This window comes from Triticum dicoccoides, chromosome 1B (genome assembly GCF_002162155.2).
Source record: "Triticum dicoccoides isolate Atlit2015 ecotype Zavitan chromosome 1B, WEW_v2.0, whole genome shotgun sequence".
Taxonomy (NCBI): Eukaryota; Viridiplantae; Streptophyta; class Magnoliopsida; order Poales; family Poaceae; genus Triticum; species Triticum dicoccoides.
Window position 1 is genome coordinate 561,648,113 of NC_041381.1, and position 17,465 is coordinate 561,665,577.

Below are 17,465 nucleotides of genomic sequence, written 5' to 3' on the forward strand. Positions count from 1 at the left end.
TTGATAGGATCAGCTGAGCTGACAAAGCATTTGGCAAAAAGTTGAAGCCTTGCAGGTTTCTAGTGTATATCTCTACTCTTAATGTCTCAGTTGGTAGGTCGCGTTCCGGGTTTTATTTTCGTCCCACCATTTTCGTCTGTTTTTTTTCGCCGGTTTTTTTCGTCCCCTCCCACCCCTCCCCACCCCACCGGTCTCCCTTCCTCCCTTGAACCCTAGCTTCCCCTCGTCTCCCTGCCTCCAGCCGCACCCGCCGCCGGACCCCAATCCCCGATCTGACCCCCCCCCTCCCCTCATGCCCTCTCCATCCTCCTCCTCAAGACGTCACCATCGCCTCCGTTCGTCTTCTCCCGCGCCGGCGCCGTCGAGGCCGAGTCGTTCCACTTCCTGCTCTGGCAGGTCTGCGCGGCCGCGTGCGGGGCGTTCATCTTCTCCCGCGCCGATGTCGTCGAGGCCGAGGCGTTCGACTTCCCGCTCTGGCAGGTCTGCGCGACCGCGTGCGGGGTGGGGCCGGCCGAGGTGGCGTCCCTCGACGGGCACACCAGGCTGCGCGCCGCCGCGGCGGCTGGCAGGACCGGCGCCGGCGTGGCCAACCCCACGGCCGTGGCCGTCACCCACGTGCTCCACAACAAGCACGAGTTCCCCTTCACCGCCGGCACCTGCGACCTCGTCCTGCTGTCTCTTGGCGGGAACGCCGCCGCCGGGTCGGGCGCCCGCGGTCGTCCTCCAGCCTCCTGCGCATCGCCGGCACGTGCCAGGCCGACATGGTACGTCCCGATTGCTTCTTGAGCATTCATTGCACGGACATAATCGTATAAATTTGATTACCCATTTGGACTAAGACCGGGATTCAATGTAAATTGCCTGATTGAGTGGTGGCTAGAAGCCCTTGAATTACTTCCTGTGCAGCGCCACAAAGAGTTCTCCTCCATGTGCATGACGATTTGGTGGATGACATGGAAAGAGAGAAACAGTAGGATCATCAACCAGAGGGCTTGTGATTTTCTGGGCACATGCAATTCGGTTACTGAAGAACTTCGAACCTTGCTGCACACAGGCATCAAAGGAGTGAAATGGATTGAGTAGTCGACATGTGAGCTACCATGTTTCTATACATCTGTAATTAGTTCTTAGTATTTTTCCTTCATTTTTGTAGTTATGCCACCTGATTACGTTCCTGCCCTGTAACCTGTGGTTTCCCTCTTAATGAATGAAAAGCAGCACCTGCTGCAGTTCGTCAAAAAATAATCGTACCATCGTCACGTACGCGGGGCTAAACAGGACTGTGGGTGTCTGTGCTTTTCAGGTGGACCAACCCGTATCAATGGCGTTCGGAGAGAATGGAGCAACCAACTACATTCGCATCCAGGTAAATAATTTATCTTGTACTGTAATTTTCTTCACGGATGCTGAATTATTATTACCACTGTGAAATGTGAGTCAACCAAAGCTTACTATCCCAATTGTTCCTGTCCTCAGGGTAACGGCATTACCGCTGGAGCGACGACGGAGGCGGCCATGGTGGAGCGGGGGGTGGAGTCGGTCCTGTTCCGGGGGAAGAAGCTGATGCCGCAGACCAACGACGAGCGGCTGGATGGCGTGGTGGAGCAGCTGGTGCGGGATCCTCCGTGATTCGGCCATTGCCATTCTCGACGGATCTGGCCGTGGCCACAACCGACGCTGCCGGTTCCATGGAGGAGCCCACCCCGGCCTTCTCCTCGTTTTCCTCCATGGTCGGGTCTCCTGGTGGAGGTGCCGATGCTGCCGGTTCCACAACGCAAGAGCCCGTGGCAACGCGGCAAACTAAAGTTGTTCGCCGGCGTCGCATAGGGCGTCTTTGGTGTCGCAGGAAACCCTACCTTGCGGTTGGCACAGGGCATCTCTGGCGTCATAGGAAACCCCACCGCGGGGCTGGTGCAGGGAGTGGCCGACCATCCCACCCTGCTGAAGCCGCAGGGCGTCTCTGCCAAGTCCATGGTTGGCGAGTCCAAGGCCGTCTCTGTCCAGGCCTCCGTGGTCGAGGTGAACTGCACTAACATCAATGTCTGCCCTGAACTGTTGTAAGTTTACTGACCGTGTGCTTCTGATTTCTAATGTATTCTTGCTGTTTGCATTTCTTTCATTCGTACCCTCGTATTACAGTGCATCTAAAAGCTCTTGTGACGATGGAAAGTCTACCTCCAAGGGACCAAAAAAGAAAATCGGTCCTAAAAGATCGTAAGTTGATCACAAGATCCATATACACGTCTGATATCGTGCTGTGTCCATCTGTTCATCGTTTCATGATCTGGTCCATGGTTTCTGTATTTGCAGTTCGCCTGACACATCTACTCACGATGATAGTGAAGTATATCAAGCTGGTGCTAAAAGAAGGTTTCTGTTTATCCTCTCTAATATATTTTTACTGTTGTTGTACTTGGTTGGTCGCTAATGCTTTTTTGATACAACATAAGCAGGACTCTTAACCCCTCTATTCCTCATAAGGAGAGCTTGGAATCTGAAGATTTTTCTGCAAAGTAGGTTTCCCTTTGGCTCTAATTCATGATATTTGGTAACTTGCTGCTGTTGTAGTTATATTGATAACTTGGTGATTTCAGATACCAACAAAAATTTATTTGCCTACATAGTATTACGGTTGCAGAAGTCCTTGTGGATATCCTATACAGTATAAATATGAACCACCACTTGGTGGATCGCTGCTGTTTAGAGCTCTGCTCTGTTAATGCTACTTTGAGTCTAGATGGCATTAACTACAGAGAAGGGATCTAGCTAGGTTTGCAATGGCATGTGTACTAACGAATCATTTTAGTCTCAGGTTTTCCCTGCAAAACTGAAGTTCATGTCTCATGTTTGGATTAATCACGGTGTAGTCTGATGGTAATTTGTCTACTTAGTGTAGTTTACGTATTCTTCCACAACTTCATTTCATGCTTTCAGAGTTAAAGTTTTGGGGATAGTTTGGATGTTATACCCAAGGCATTATAATTGCTCTATATTATTCTTAATTTCATATATCATCACCTTAGACTACTCGAACTGTCGGCCATGCTTTGTGATCATGTGCGACGAGCATATTGTTCGGTGCTGCTATTTTCCATTCGCTGCTGGGTTGCTTCTACTCTCCACCAATCTGTCAAGTAGCAAAGAGTAGGTTTGACCTCAATTTCGATGCAGACATGGATTGGGATGTGATGCATGTACTTGCTAATTAAGGGATTTGGATCTTGCCCTCAATTAGAGTTCCCAATCTCAACGAAGTGGGGTTTATGAATTTTATTATTTTTTAGCTTGAATGGACTGTAGCTTTGCTTAATTGACTGACAGTTGTATTTGACTGAATAACTGGATTAATTGATTTCATGGCAGATGCCGGTTTTGACCTTGGTTGATCATGCTTTGTTCCGTGTTTGGCCTGCAACATATTTTCTATGCATTCGCAGAAATGGTAACTGAATAATTACTTCATACTGCAGAACATCTTGCTTAATACCTGAGTCCCCGGCCCTTGTTGCTACAGGTTTATCTGCCCAATAACATGAATTGATTTTTTCACCCAAAAAGGTTGAAATCAACTGTTTTGCATACACAATTAAATAGTGAGCATCGCGTTTTATTAGCAAAATTTAATAGTTCATACACAATTAGGAAGTTGCATGAAGATTACATTATTTTTCCTGAACATGTTCTATTGTAAAGATAAGGTCAGAGGCATACCAACACAATGCTCTGTTTAGTGAAGCTACAAAACCCACCATCATAACTGACAATTCCATGTTTTATTGCCTGGTGAATATTTATTCTATTTCAATGCTGACAAATTGGCCCTTTGTTGATCGATATGGTTCCCTTTGAATGACATGAAGGAGGAATAAGGGTTGCTTCTCACTCCATTTTGGTCTGTGCTGGCGTGGACGGAGGGTGACCCAGGCCTGTCCGACCAAAGGTGGCCGGTGAGCCTCTTGGTCTGTGCAGGTAAAATTTATCTCTCCCTTTTATCTTTTCGTGACTTCTTGTTTTGGGTCCTGCTGAATTGGTTTGCTTGGTGCAATTGAGAAAATAAGATGACCTGGTGAGGTGAGAAAAAAACATACAATGGGGGCATGCCAAATTGGTGGAGTTGAAGCATGTGTCCTGCTTACACCATCTTAGGAACATGGCAGAGGAAGGTGTTGATTAATTGGTAGGCAAATTAAGCATTTCATGGGAATCCTCGGTTAATGTAACATGAAGGATGGAGTGTTTACATGGTTGTGAATTTTTCTCATAGCAAGTTGAACGTAGTGCATTTACGTGTAACATAAAGCTTCGTATAATGGATCATGTTTGCCCTGTCCAGTTACTTAACTTCTAATAACATTGGGCTTGTAAGGAAGTGCTTATCTGATGAATAAATATACTCATGCTTGATTTGCATTGTTGATTGACAATATGGTCTCTACTGAACCATTAAAAATACCTGGCTTCCTGATCTCAGACCGAAAATATGCTCTCTGTTGCTATTGTTTTTCCCAATAAATTCTACAATTACTCCTTTTATTTAGTGATGTATTCCTCATATGCTTAACTATCTCATCTTCTTTTTTGACATTGAAGATCATTTAGAGTAATTCATTTTCGTTCATCCTGAAATTCAGCGAACGGACATCAAATATATTACATTAGATGATGGGGGAAACTGTACTTGCAGTGCTTCAGTTCTGCAACAATGGACTCCCTGAAGTGCCAACACCTTTACATGGATATTCAGGATATTTTTTAAGGTTAGAATATGAAAGTAGAACAACAAGTTCCATTACTTTGGGAAAAGTGTCCGGCCCTGAATGATGCATTGGAAGCTGAGAAAAGTCTAATTAGGATGATAATTTGGTAATTTTATGCGGACAATGCTTTGCATACTCCCAACTTGTCTGTTCTTATATTCTTTCATCTCAGGGACATTACCTTCCTGAAACGAGAGGTCTATGTCTTCTGAAGAGCAAATTGTCAGACAGTAAGTTTCTAAATCCTGCCATATTATTGCATTTATTTGACTACATGCATGCACAAATTTTACAGTCGACAATTGCATGTACTGAAAAATTTAATGCATCCAGATCTTAAGAAGGCCAACAATTGGACCAGGAAACAAAATCATAGATATGGTATGCTTGGTCTAGACTACAACCGTTTGTTGTCTTGTTTGTTGTCTTGCTTCGGACAGTCTTTCATTGTGGTATATTTGTGAAAAGGTTATATTTTGTGTTGTCTGCACACATTATCAGCTTGCCTATGCTAAATGTCCAGTCATTTTGCAGGTAAAGACATATGAGAAGCAAAGGGGATAAAATGAATCCACATACTGGTTAGTGTGCCTTTTCTGGCCCAATTCCATGTTTGAAGTCTTCTATATAGAATGCTCTAATCCATACTGAACTGCTATTCCTGACATGACAATGGTTTCAGGGTATTATTTGAACTGATATGGAGGGACTACTTCGGATTTCTTTTCAGCAAAATATGGGAACTTCATTTTCTTGCAAGGTAAATAAGATACAATTGTATCATTCTGAATTTTTTTCGCACATGTATGTTACGAAAAGGATGCACATATGTTCTTCTTCTGTGATCTCCTGCGATGATCAATTCTGAAAGAATTCTGCTGTGATCATTGCTAATTGTTATTTATTATCAAAATTTCGGGTCATAGATTTAATTGCTAATTGTTATTCATCGTATTTCCTATTCAATCAAAGACATTTGTGATTCAGAACATCGAGAGTGTAGAGGGTTAGAGCTCAAAAGTCTCTACTCCTAATGTCTCAGTTGGTAGGTCGCGTTCCGGGTTTTATTTTTGTCCCACCATTTTCGTCCGGTTTTTTTTCGTCCTCCTCTTCCACCACGCTCTTTCACCTTGGTTTTTTTTACATCATCCTTTCCCACGCACGCGCACAAAAAAAACCCGAGTGACACAAAAAAAACCGAGTGACCCATTTGTGCCCTATCCCTAACCCGCTCTCGTCTCCCTCTAGGACGCAGTCGCCCATCGAATCAAATCCCGTCGCCGGGCTCGTCTGCCTCGCCGTGGCCGATGAATGCGTCGGCTGCGGCCACGCCCCCTCTCCAAACAGCGGCGATGATGGAGGGAGCAGCTCACGCTGCCAGGCTCCTGACCGAACGCGTCGGGTCCTCTCTCCTCGAGGCCAACCCCTCCTATTCATCGCATCTCTCCCTGACTCCGTTTCCTTCACGAGATGTAGCACCAACCCACGCCATGGACGCCCTTGCCGGCTGCATCTCTCCATGCGCCGCCACTCCTATGACACCGCCGCCCGGCAGTCTCCACCAGCACCACGACGGGCGTGGCCTCTGCACGCGCCGTCAGCTCCCCTCCAGATCTGGCCGTCGTCGAGGGCATATCCATCCAGCAGTGCGGCGTCACCTCCCCTCCAGATCCAGCCGTCGTCAAGGGCGTGTCCATCCAGCAGCGCGCCGTCATGAAGGAAATATGCCCTAGAGGCAATAATAAAGTTATTATTTATTTCCTCATATCATGATAAATGTTTATTATTCATGCTAGAATTGTATTAACCGGAAACATGATACATGTGTGAATACATAGACAAACATATAGTCACTAGTATGCCTCTATTTGACTAGCTCATTAATCAAAGATGGTTATGTTTCCTAACCATAGACATGTGTTGTCATTTGATTAATGGGATCACATCATTAGAAGAATGATGTGATTGACATGACCCATTCCGTTAGCCTAACACTTGATCGTTTAGTATGTTGCTATTGCTTTCTTCATGACTTATACAAAGTTCCTGCAACTATGAGGTTGTGCAACTCACGTTTACCGGAAGAACACTTTGTGTGCTACCAAACGTCACAATGTAACTGGGTGATTATAAATGTGCTCTACAGGTGTTTTCAAAGGTACACGTTGAGTTGGCATAATTCGAGATTAGGTTTTGTCACTCCGATTGTCGGAGAGGTATCTCTAGGCCCTCTCGGTAATACTCATCACTTAAGCCTTGCAAGCATTATAACTAATGAGTTAGTAATAAGATGATGTGTTACAGAACGAGTAAAGAGACTTGCCAGTAACGAGATTGAACTAGGTATTGGATACCGACGATCAAATCTCGGGCAAGTAACATACCAATGACAAAGGGAACAACGTATGTTGTTATGCGGTTTGACCGATAAAGATCTTCGTAGAATATGTAGGAACCAATATGGGCATCTAGGTTCCGCTATTGGTTATTGACCGAGAATGGTTCTAGGTCATGTCTACATAGTTCTCGAACCCGTAGGGTCCGCATGCTTAACGTTACGATGACAGTTTTATTATGAGTTTATAAGTTTTGATGTACCGAAGTTTGTTCGGAGTCCCGGATGTGATTACGGACATGACGAGGAGTCTTGAAATGGCCGAGACATAAAGATTGATATATTGGAAGCCTATATTTGGACATCGGAAAGGTTCCGGGTGAAATCGGGATTTTACCGGAACACCGGGGGGTTACCGGAACCCTCCCGGGGGTTAATGGGCCTTAGTGGGCCATGAGGGAGAAGAGGAGGGCCGGCCAGGGCAGGCCGCGCGCCCCCTCCCCCCCTAGTCCGAATAGGACAAGGAAGGGGGGTGGCGCCCCCCTTTCCTCTTTCCCCTCCCCCTTTCCTTCTCCACCAAGGCAAGAGGGGGGAGTCCTACTCCCGGTGGGAGTAGGACTCCTCCAGGCGCACCCCAAAGGGGCCGGCCGCACCTCCCCCTCCCTCCTTTATATACGGGGGCAAGGGGGCACCCCAGAACACACAAGTTGATCTACGGATCGTTCCTTAGCCGTGTGCGGTGCCCCCCTCCACCATATTCCACCTCGGTCATATCGTCGCGAAGTTTAGGCGAAGCCCTGCGCCGGTAGAACATCATCATCGTCACCACGCCGTCGTGCTGACGGAACTCATCCCCGAAGCTTTGCTGGATCGGAGCCCGGGGATCGTCATCGAGCTGAACGTGTGCTGAACTCGGAGGTGCTGTATGTTCGGTGCTTGGATCGGTCGGATCGTGAAGACGTACGACTACATCAACCGCGTTGTGCTAACGCTTCCGCTTACGGTCTACGAGGGTACGTGGACAACACTCTCCCCTCTCGTTGCTATATCATCACCATGTTCTTGCGTGTGCGTAGGAATTTTTTTTTAAATTACTACGTTCCTCAACAGTGGCATCCGAGCCTAGGTTTTATACGTTGATGTTATATGCACGAGTAGAACACAAGTGAGTTGTGGGTGATACAAGTCATACTGCTTACCAGCATGTCATACTTTGGTTCGGCGGAATTGTGAGATGAAGCGGCCCGGACCGACATTACGCGTACGCTTACGCGAGACTGGTTTCACCGTTGCGAGCACTCGTGCTTAAAGGTGGCTGGCGGGTGTCTGTCTCTCTTACTTTAGCTGAATCGAGTGTGGCTACGCCCGGTCCTTGCGAAGGTTAAAACAACACCAACTTGACAAACTATCGTTGTGGTTTTGATGCGTAGGTAAGAACGGTTCTTGCTAAGCCTGTAGCAGCCACGTAAAATTTTGCAACAACAAAGTAGAGGACGTCTAACTTGTTTTTGCAGGGCATGTTGTGATGTGATATGGTCAAGACGTGATGCTATATTTTATTGTATGAGATGATCATGTTTTGTAACCGAAGTTATCGGCAACTGGCAGGAGCCATATGGTTGTCACTTTACTGTATGAAATGCAAACGCCCTGTAATTGCTTTACTTTATCAGTAAGCAGTAGCGATAGTCGTAGAAGCAATAGTTGGCGAGATGACAACGATGCTACGATGGAGATCAAGGTGTCGCGCCGGTGACGATGGTGATCATGACGGTGCTTCGGAGATGGAGATCAAAAGCACAAGATGGTGATGGCCATATCATATCACTTATATTGATTGCATGTGATGTTTATCCTTTATGCATCTTATCTTGCTTTGATTGACGGTAGCATTTTAAGATGATCTCTCACTAAAAATTATCAAGAAGTGTTCTCCCTGAGTATGCACCGTTGCCAAAGTTCGTCGTGCCCAGACACCACGTGATGATCGGGTGTGATAAGCTTTACGTCCATCTACAACGGGTGTAAGACAGTTTTGCACATGCGGAATACTCAGGTTAAATTTGACGAGCCTAGCATATGCAGATATGGCCTCGGAACACGGAGACCGAAAGGTCGAGCGTGAATCATATAGTAGATATGATCAACATAAAGATGTTCACCATTGAAAACTACCCCATCTCACGTGATGATCGGTTATGGTTTAGTTGATTTGGATCACGTGATCACTTAGATGACTAGAGAGATGTCTGTCTAAGTGGGAGTTCTTAAGTAATATGATTAATTGAACCTAAATTTATCATGAACTTAGCACCTGATAGTATTTTGTTTGTCTATGTTTCTTTGTAGATAGATGGCTCGTGCTGTTGTTACGTTGAATTTTAATGCGTTCCTTGAGAAAGCAAAGTTAAAAGATGATGGTAGCAATTACACGGACTGGGTCCGTAACCTGAGGATTATCCTCATTGCTGCACAGAAAAGTTACGTCCTGGAAGCACCGCTGGGTGCCAGGCCTGCTGCTGATGCAACTGACAACGTTAAGAACGTCTGGCAAAGCAAAGCTGATGACTACTCTATAGTTCAGTGTGGCATGTTTTACGGCTTAGAACCGGGTCTTTAACGACGTTTTGCACGTCATGGAGCATATGAGATGTTCCAGGAGTTGAAGTTAATATTTCAAGTAAATGCCCGGATTGAGAGATATGAAGTCTCCAATAAGTTCTACAGCTGCAAGATGGAGGAGAATAGTTCTGTTAGTGAGCATATACTCAAAATGTCTGGGTATAATAATCACTTGATTCAACTGGGAGTTAATCTTCCGGATGATAGCGTCATTGACAGAATTCTCCAATCACTGCCATCAAGCTACAAGAGCTTTGTGATGAACTATAATATGCAAGGGATGAACAAGACTATTCCCGAGCTCTTCGCAATGCTAAAAGCTGCGGAGGTAGAAATCAAGAAGGAGCATCAAGTGTTGATGGTCAACAAGACCACTAGTTTCAAGAAAAAGGGCAAAGGGAAGAAGAAGGGGAACTTTAAGAAAAACAGCAAGCAAGTTGCTGCTCAAGAGAAGAAACCAAGTCTGGACCTAAGCCTGAAACTGAGTGCTTCTACTGCAAGCAGACTGGTCACTGGAAGCGGAACTGCCCCAAGTATTTGGCGGATAAGAAAGATGGCAAAGTAAACAAAGGTATATGTGATATACATGTTATTGATGTGTACCTAACTAGAGCTCGTAGTAGCACCTGGGTATTTGATATTGGTTCTGTTGCTAATATTTGCAACTCAAAACAGGGACTACAGAATAAGCAAACACTGGCCAAGGACGAGGTGACGATGCGCGTGGGAAACGGTTCCAAAGTCGATGTGATCGCAGTCGGCACGCTACCTCTACATCTACCTTCGGGATTAGTTTTAGACCTGAATAATTGTTATTTGGTGCTAGCGTTGAGCATGAACATTATATCTGGATCTTGTTTGATGAGAGACGGTTATTCATTTAAATCAGAGAATAATGGTTGTTCTATTTATATGAGTAATATCTTTTATGGTCATGCACCCTTGAAGAGTGGTCTATTTTTATTAAATCTCGATAGTAGTGATACACATATTCATAGTGTTGAAACCAAAAGATGCAGAGTTAATAATGATAGTGCAACTTATTTGTGGCACTGCCGTTTGCGTCATATCGGTGTAAAACGCATGAAGAAACTCCATACTGATGGACTTTTGGAATCACTTGATTATGAATCACTTGGTACTTGCGAACCGTGCCTTATGGGTAAGATGACTAAAACGCCGTTCTCCGGAACTATGGAGCGAGCAACTGATTTGTTGGAAATCATACATACTGATGTTTGTGGCCCAATGAATGTTGAGGCTCGCAGCGGGTATCGTTATTTTCTCATCTTCACAGATGATTTGAGCAGATATGGGTATATCTACTTGATGAAACACAAGTCTGAAACATTTGAAAAGTTTAAAGAATTTCAGAGTGAAGTGGAAAATCATCGTAACAAGAAAAATAAAGTTTCTACGATCTGATCGTGGAGGAGAATATTTGACTTATGAGTTTGGCCTACACTTGAAACAATGTGGAATAGTTTCGCAACTCACGCCACCTGGAACACCACAACGAAATGGTGTGTCCGAACGTCGTAATCGTACTTTACTGGATATGGTGCGATCTATGATGTCTCTTACTGATTTACCGCTATCATTTTGGGGTTATGCTTTAGAGACGGCCGCATTCACGTTAAATAGGGCACCATCAAAATCCGTTGAGACGACGCCTTATGAACTGTGGTTTGGCAAGAAACCAAAGTTGTTGTTTCTTAAAGTTTGGGGCTGCGATGCTTATGTGAAGAAACTTCAACCAGATAAGCTCGAACCTAAATCGGAGAAATGTGTCTTCATAGGATACCCAAAAGAGACTATTGGGTACACCTTCTATCACAGATCCGAAGGCAAGACATTCGTTGCTAAGAATGGATCCTTTCTAGAAAAGGAGTTTCTTTCGAAAGAAGTGAGTGGGAGGAAAGTAGAACTTGATGAGATAACTGTATCTACTCCATTATTGGAAAGTAGTTCATCACGAGAACCGGTTCCTGTGACAACTACACCAATTAGTGAGGAAGCTAATGATAATGATCATGAAACTTCAGATCAAGTTTCTACTGAACTTCATAGGTCTACCAGAGTAAGATCCGCGCCAGAGTGGTACGGTAATCCTATTCTGGAAGTCATGTTACTTGACCATGATGAAGCTACGAACTATGAGGAAGAGATGATGAGCCCGGATTCCGCAAAATGACTAGAAGCCATGAAATCTGAGATTGGATCCATGTATGAAAACAAAGTATGGACTTTGGTTGACTTGCCCGATGATTGGCAAGCCATTGAGAATAAATGGATCTTTAAGAAGAAGACTGACGCTGATGGTAATATAACTGTCTATAAAGCTCGACTTGTTGCAAAAGGTTTTCGACAAGTTCAAGGGGTTGACTACGATGAGACTTTCTCACCCGTAGCGATGCTTAAGTCCGTCCGAATCAAGTTAGCTATTGCTGCATTTTATAATTATGAAATTTGGCAAATGGATGTCAAGACTGCATTCTTGAATGGATTTCTAGAAGAAGAGTTGTATATGATGCAGCCGGAAGGTTTTATTGATCCAAAAGGTGCTGACAAAGTGTGCAAGCTCCAGCGTTCCATTTATGGACTGGTGCAAGCATCTCGGAGTTGGAATAAATGCTTTGATAGTGTGATCAAAGCATATGGTTTTATACAGACTTTTGGAGAAGCCTGTATTTACAAGAAAGTGAGTGGGAGCTCTGTAGCATTTCTAATTTTATATGTAGATGACATATTATTAATTGGAAATGATATAGAATTTTTGGATAGCATAAAAGGATACTTGAATAAAAGTTTTTCAATGAAAGACCTCGGTGAAGCTGCTTACATATTGGGCATCAAGATCTATAGAGATAGATCAAGACGCTTAATAGGACTTTCACAAAGCACATACCTTGACAAAATTTTGAAAAAGTTCAAAATGGATCAGGCAAAGAAATGATTCTTGCCTGTGCTACAAGGTGTGAAGTTGAGTCAAACTCAATGCCCGACCACAGCAGAAAATAGAGAGAAAATGAAAAATGTTCCCTATGCTTCAGCCATAGGCTCTATCATGTATGCAATGTTGTGTACCAGACCTGACGTATGCTTAGCAATAAGCTTGGCAGGAAGGTACCAAAGTAATCCAGGAGTGGATCGCTGGACAGCGGTCAAGAACATCCTGAAGTACCTGAAAAGGACTAAGGATATGTTTCTCGTATATGGAGGTGACAAAGAGCTAGTTGTAAATGGTTACGTCGATGCAAGCTTTGACACTGATCCGGACGATTCTAAATCGCAAACTGGATACGTGTTTTTATTAAACGGTGGAGCTGTAAGTTGGTGCAGTTCTAAACAAAGCGTCGTAGCAGGATCTACATGTGAAGCGGAGTACATAGCTGCTTCGGAAGCAGCAAATGAAGGAGTCTGGATGAAGGAGTTCATTTCCGATCTAGGTGTCATACCTAGTGCATCGGGACCAATGAAGATCTTCTGTGACAATACTGGTGCAATTGCCTTGGCAAAGGAATCCAGATTTTACAAGAGGACCAAGCACATCAAGAGACGCTTCAATTCCATTCGGGACCAAGTCCAAGTGGGAGACATAGAGATTTGCAAAATACATACGGATCTGAATGTTGCAGACCCGTTGACTAAGCCTCTCTCACGAGCAAAACATGATCAACACCAAGACTCCATGGGTGTTAGAATCATTACTATGTAATCTAGATTATTAACTCTAGTGCAAGTGGGAGACTGAAGGAAATATGCCCTAGAGGCAATAATAAAGTTATTATTTATTTCCTCATATCATGATAAATGTTTATTATTCATGCTAGAATTGTATTAACCGGAAACATGATACATGTGTGAATACATAGACAAACATATAGTCACTAGTATGCCTCTACTTGACTAGCTCATTAATCAAAGATGGTTATGTTTCCTAACCATAGACATGTGTTGTCATTTGATTAATGGGATCACATCATTAGAAGAATGATGTGATTGACATGACCCATTCCGTTAGCCTAGCACTTGATCGTTTAGTATGTTGCTATTGCTTTCTTCATGACTTATACAAAGTTCCTGCAACTATGAGATTGTGCAACTCACGTTTACCGGAAGAACACTTTGTGTGCTACCAAACGTCACAACATAACTGGGTGATTATAAAGGTGCTCTACAGGTGTTTTCGAAGGTACATGTTGAGTTGGCATAATTCGAGATTAGGTTTTGTCACTCCGATTGTCGGAGAGGTATCTCTGGGCCCTCTCGGTAATACTCATCACTTAAGCCTTGCAAGCATTATAACTAATGAGTTAGTAATAAGATGATGTGTTACAGAACGAGTAAAGAGACTTGCCAGTAACGAGATTGAACTAGGTATTGGATACCGACGATCAAATCTCGGGCAAGTAACATACCGATGACAAAGGGAACAACGTATGTTGTTATGCGGTTTGACCGATAAAGATCTTCGTAGAATATGTAGGAACCAATATGGGCATCCAGGTTCCGCTATTGGTTATTGACCGAGAATGGTTCTAGGTCATGTCTACATAGTTCTCGAACCCGTAGGGTCCGCATGCTTAACGTTACGATGACAGTTTTATTATGAGTTTATAAGTTTTGATGTACCGAAGTTTGTTTGGAGTCCCGGATGTGATCACGGACATGACGAGGAGTCTTGAAATGGTCGAGACATAAAGATTGATATATTGGAAGCCTATATTTGGACATCGGAAAGGTTCCGGGTGAAATCGGGATTTTACCGGAACACCGGGGGGTTACCGGAACCCTCCCGGGGGTTAATGGGCCTTAGTGGGCCATGAGGGAGAAGAGGAGGGCCGGCCAGGGCAGGCCGCGCGCCCCCTCCCCCCTAGTCCGAATAGGACAAGGAAGGGGGGTGGCGCCCCCCTTTCCTCTTTCCCCTCCCCCCTTTCCTTCTCCACCAAGGCAAGAGGGGGGAGTCCTACTCCCGGTGGGAGTAGGACTCCTCCAGGCGCACCCCAAAGGGGCCGGCCGCACCTCCCCCTCCCTCCTTTATATACGGGGGCAAGGGGGCACCCCAGAACACACAAGTTGATCTACGGATCGTTCCTTAGCCGTGTGCGGTGCCCCCCTCCACCATATTCCACCTCGGTCATATCATCGCGAAGCTTAGGCGAAGCCCTGCGCCGGTAGAACATCATCATCGTCACCACACCGTCGTGCTGACGGAACTCATCCCCGAAGCTTTGCTGGATCGGAGCCTGGGGATCGTCATCGAGCTGAACGTGTGCTGAACTCGGAGGTGCCGTACGTTCGGTGCTTGGATCGGTCGGATCGTGAAGACGTACGACTACATCAACCGCGTTGTGCTAACGCTTCCGCTTACGGTCTACGAGGGTACGTGGACAACACTCTCCCCTCTTGTTGCTATGTCATCACCATGATCTTGCGTGTGCGTAGGAATTTTTTTTGAAATTACTACATTCCCAACACGTCATCCCAATCATCACCGTCCACGGCGTCATCGCCCAGGCCCAGTCAGGGGCCGGCAAGACCTCCATGATCTCCCTCTTCGTCTGCCAGGTCATTGAGACCAACGTCCACAAGTAAGATGCCCAGCCCTCCCCCTGTCCTACCATCGCTGGATTTGTCAAATTGATTTTTTGGGCGAAGAATTTGATTTTAGGGTTAACCTGCTCGTCTCATTCGCGGATATTCATTCATGTGTCGGACCACATGTGTACAGGTGATTTCTGCATAGCTTTTGTGTATGACGGCTGGAGGACCAACTCAGACCTCGCTTGCCTCAGGGTCAGGAGGTCCAAGGGGCCACAAGACCGGGCCAGGAGTTTGTGTAAACCTGGGCCAGGAGTTTATTTGATAAAGGTTTCAATTTGCGCCCCATTTCATGGATTAACGATGCCAAGAGCATACCATTTATACAAAGTCCCAAGATCGATGTCTTCTCACATATCTCACATAATAACTACTTGTGCTCTGTTTTTTTCTTTGTATTCAGGTTTCTAGAATGATTGGCCACACCTACCTAAAAAGTTCGGAATTTAACCATGAGCCCCTTCTGGCCTGGTTCCATATTCCAAGGCCCTTCCATAATCCAATTCTTTGTCCCGAACCATCCATTGAAGAACATAGACTGTGCAGAATATCAGTTTGTTATATTTGCATCAAATGAACTATGTGAGCACTTGAACAATCAGGAAGTTGTGGATATAGTTAATTGTTCACCTCGGAATGTAAGATGATTTGCCATACTTCCTCATATATTACTCTTTCCCAGTGTACTAAAATATGCTTCCCATTTTAGTCTTGCCTTATATTGTTGATATGTAACCCAAATAGGTTAAACCGAATGTTGTATCGAAACATGTAGTATTTACTTGTAAAAGAGCAACTGAGAGCCTGGTGGGTCGGGATGAAGGAAGAATACCCCTGAGAGCCCAAACTGAGTTCGAAAATATATGCAGAATATATATTTGCCTCTGCTATATACATATGTAATTTTCCAGTCTGTGTTTTCTGCTCCTCTTTGGCGCAATGTGGAAGATGTTGGTTTTAAAGGCTAGCAGGGCAGCCAGTGGTGGAGTAATCAGTCGTTTATGAGGTCATGGAGCCCAAGACCGGATGCAGCAGAAGAAGCAGCGTCGTTGCCGTGCACTAAGAAGGTCAACAGAGTCTGTGAGGCGGAAGATCCATAGCATACAGGTGAGTCAGTAGGTGCTCATTTAATCTTTCTTCTTATTTTCCAATCTTATTGTTCTTTTCTGCATTAGAGTAGAATGAATATTTGTATTACCATCTCTTCTTATAGTTGTAAATCCTGTGCATCAGTTGGGGTAAGCTTCTCAAATGCCTAACACCAATTAGTCTTCTAAAACTGAAGCATAGACAAAAATTCAGTTAATGATCGAAGTTTCTTTTTAAGCGGTACACTATATTGCTAACCGAGGGAACTTCTATTTGTGTTGCTTGTTTTTTCTAACAATCACTTGAGTGTGTTGTTTGCATTTTTTCAACCATCCATCGCTGAACCTACAAGAGCCTGGTACCAATCATACTACTTGGAGAACCTAAGGAAGTTGTTTCTTCTGTCTCCACTAGAAACTAGAAATGAGAACACCATCTCTGCGTAACTGAACCAAGTGACTGAAAAATTATGTTATATGGTACAACCTCACGAGAGAATTATTTCTGTACACGTAGAACACAGTTACATTTCTGAAGGCTTGTAAATCACACAACTTGCCTTGGACGCTTATTGACTTATAGTATTATAAACTGTCATTGTAAAGGTGGTTGTCTCTTTACCGAATTGCTCCTCAATTTTGTAGATTCGAGCAGTTGTTTATGCTCATAGGACTACTAGAGAAGATTTACATGTAGCCTGAGAAGAAGACTGATGAAGATCTTGATTGTATCAGGCATTCAGGCTATGATTTGGAGAGGTGGCTCTTTGTTTTATTTGCATGTGCCACTGGATGTGTACATGTACTTTACTCTGAGTGTATGCATCATCTAATTTTGACTCAATCTAGGCAGGAAGAAAATGTATCCAACCAAAGGGAACATCATATTTTGTTAGTTGCCAATGTACGATACCTAAGCCTGAACACTAACCTAAGGTCATGTTTCTCCTTCTTAGCTTATTTTAAGAGGAACTGGGAATGTTTGCTTCTGTCTTTCTTTATTGGCTAACAAGCACATTTTCTAGCTTCCGTAAAAAATAAATACAGCAAGATCAGTCT

At 44.5% G+C, this 17,465-nt stretch overlaps 1 long non-coding RNA gene and 1 pseudogene across 1 annotated transcript in view; both read left to right on the top strand.

Annotated features, from left to right (window-relative positions):
* The first annotated feature begins 282 nt into the window (after positions 1-282).
* Positions 283-2,193, top strand: LOC119348751 (annotated as a pseudogene).
* A 330-nt stretch (positions 2,194-2,523) lies between these two features.
* LOC119348753 overlaps positions 2,524-17,465 on the top strand; it is a 17,672-nt gene continuing 2,730 nt past the window's right edge. Inside the window, exons 1-8 of the long non-coding RNA XR_005169098.1 lie at positions 2,524-3,969; positions 4,632-4,757; positions 4,930-4,987; positions 5,091-5,138; positions 5,292-5,338; positions 5,440-5,517; positions 15,449-15,588; positions 15,722-16,425. This is a non-coding gene — a long non-coding RNA (uncharacterized LOC119348753). The remainder of the gene's footprint in view (positions 3,970-4,631; positions 4,758-4,929; positions 4,988-5,090; positions 5,139-5,291; positions 5,339-5,439; positions 5,518-15,448; positions 15,589-15,721; positions 16,426-17,465) is intronic.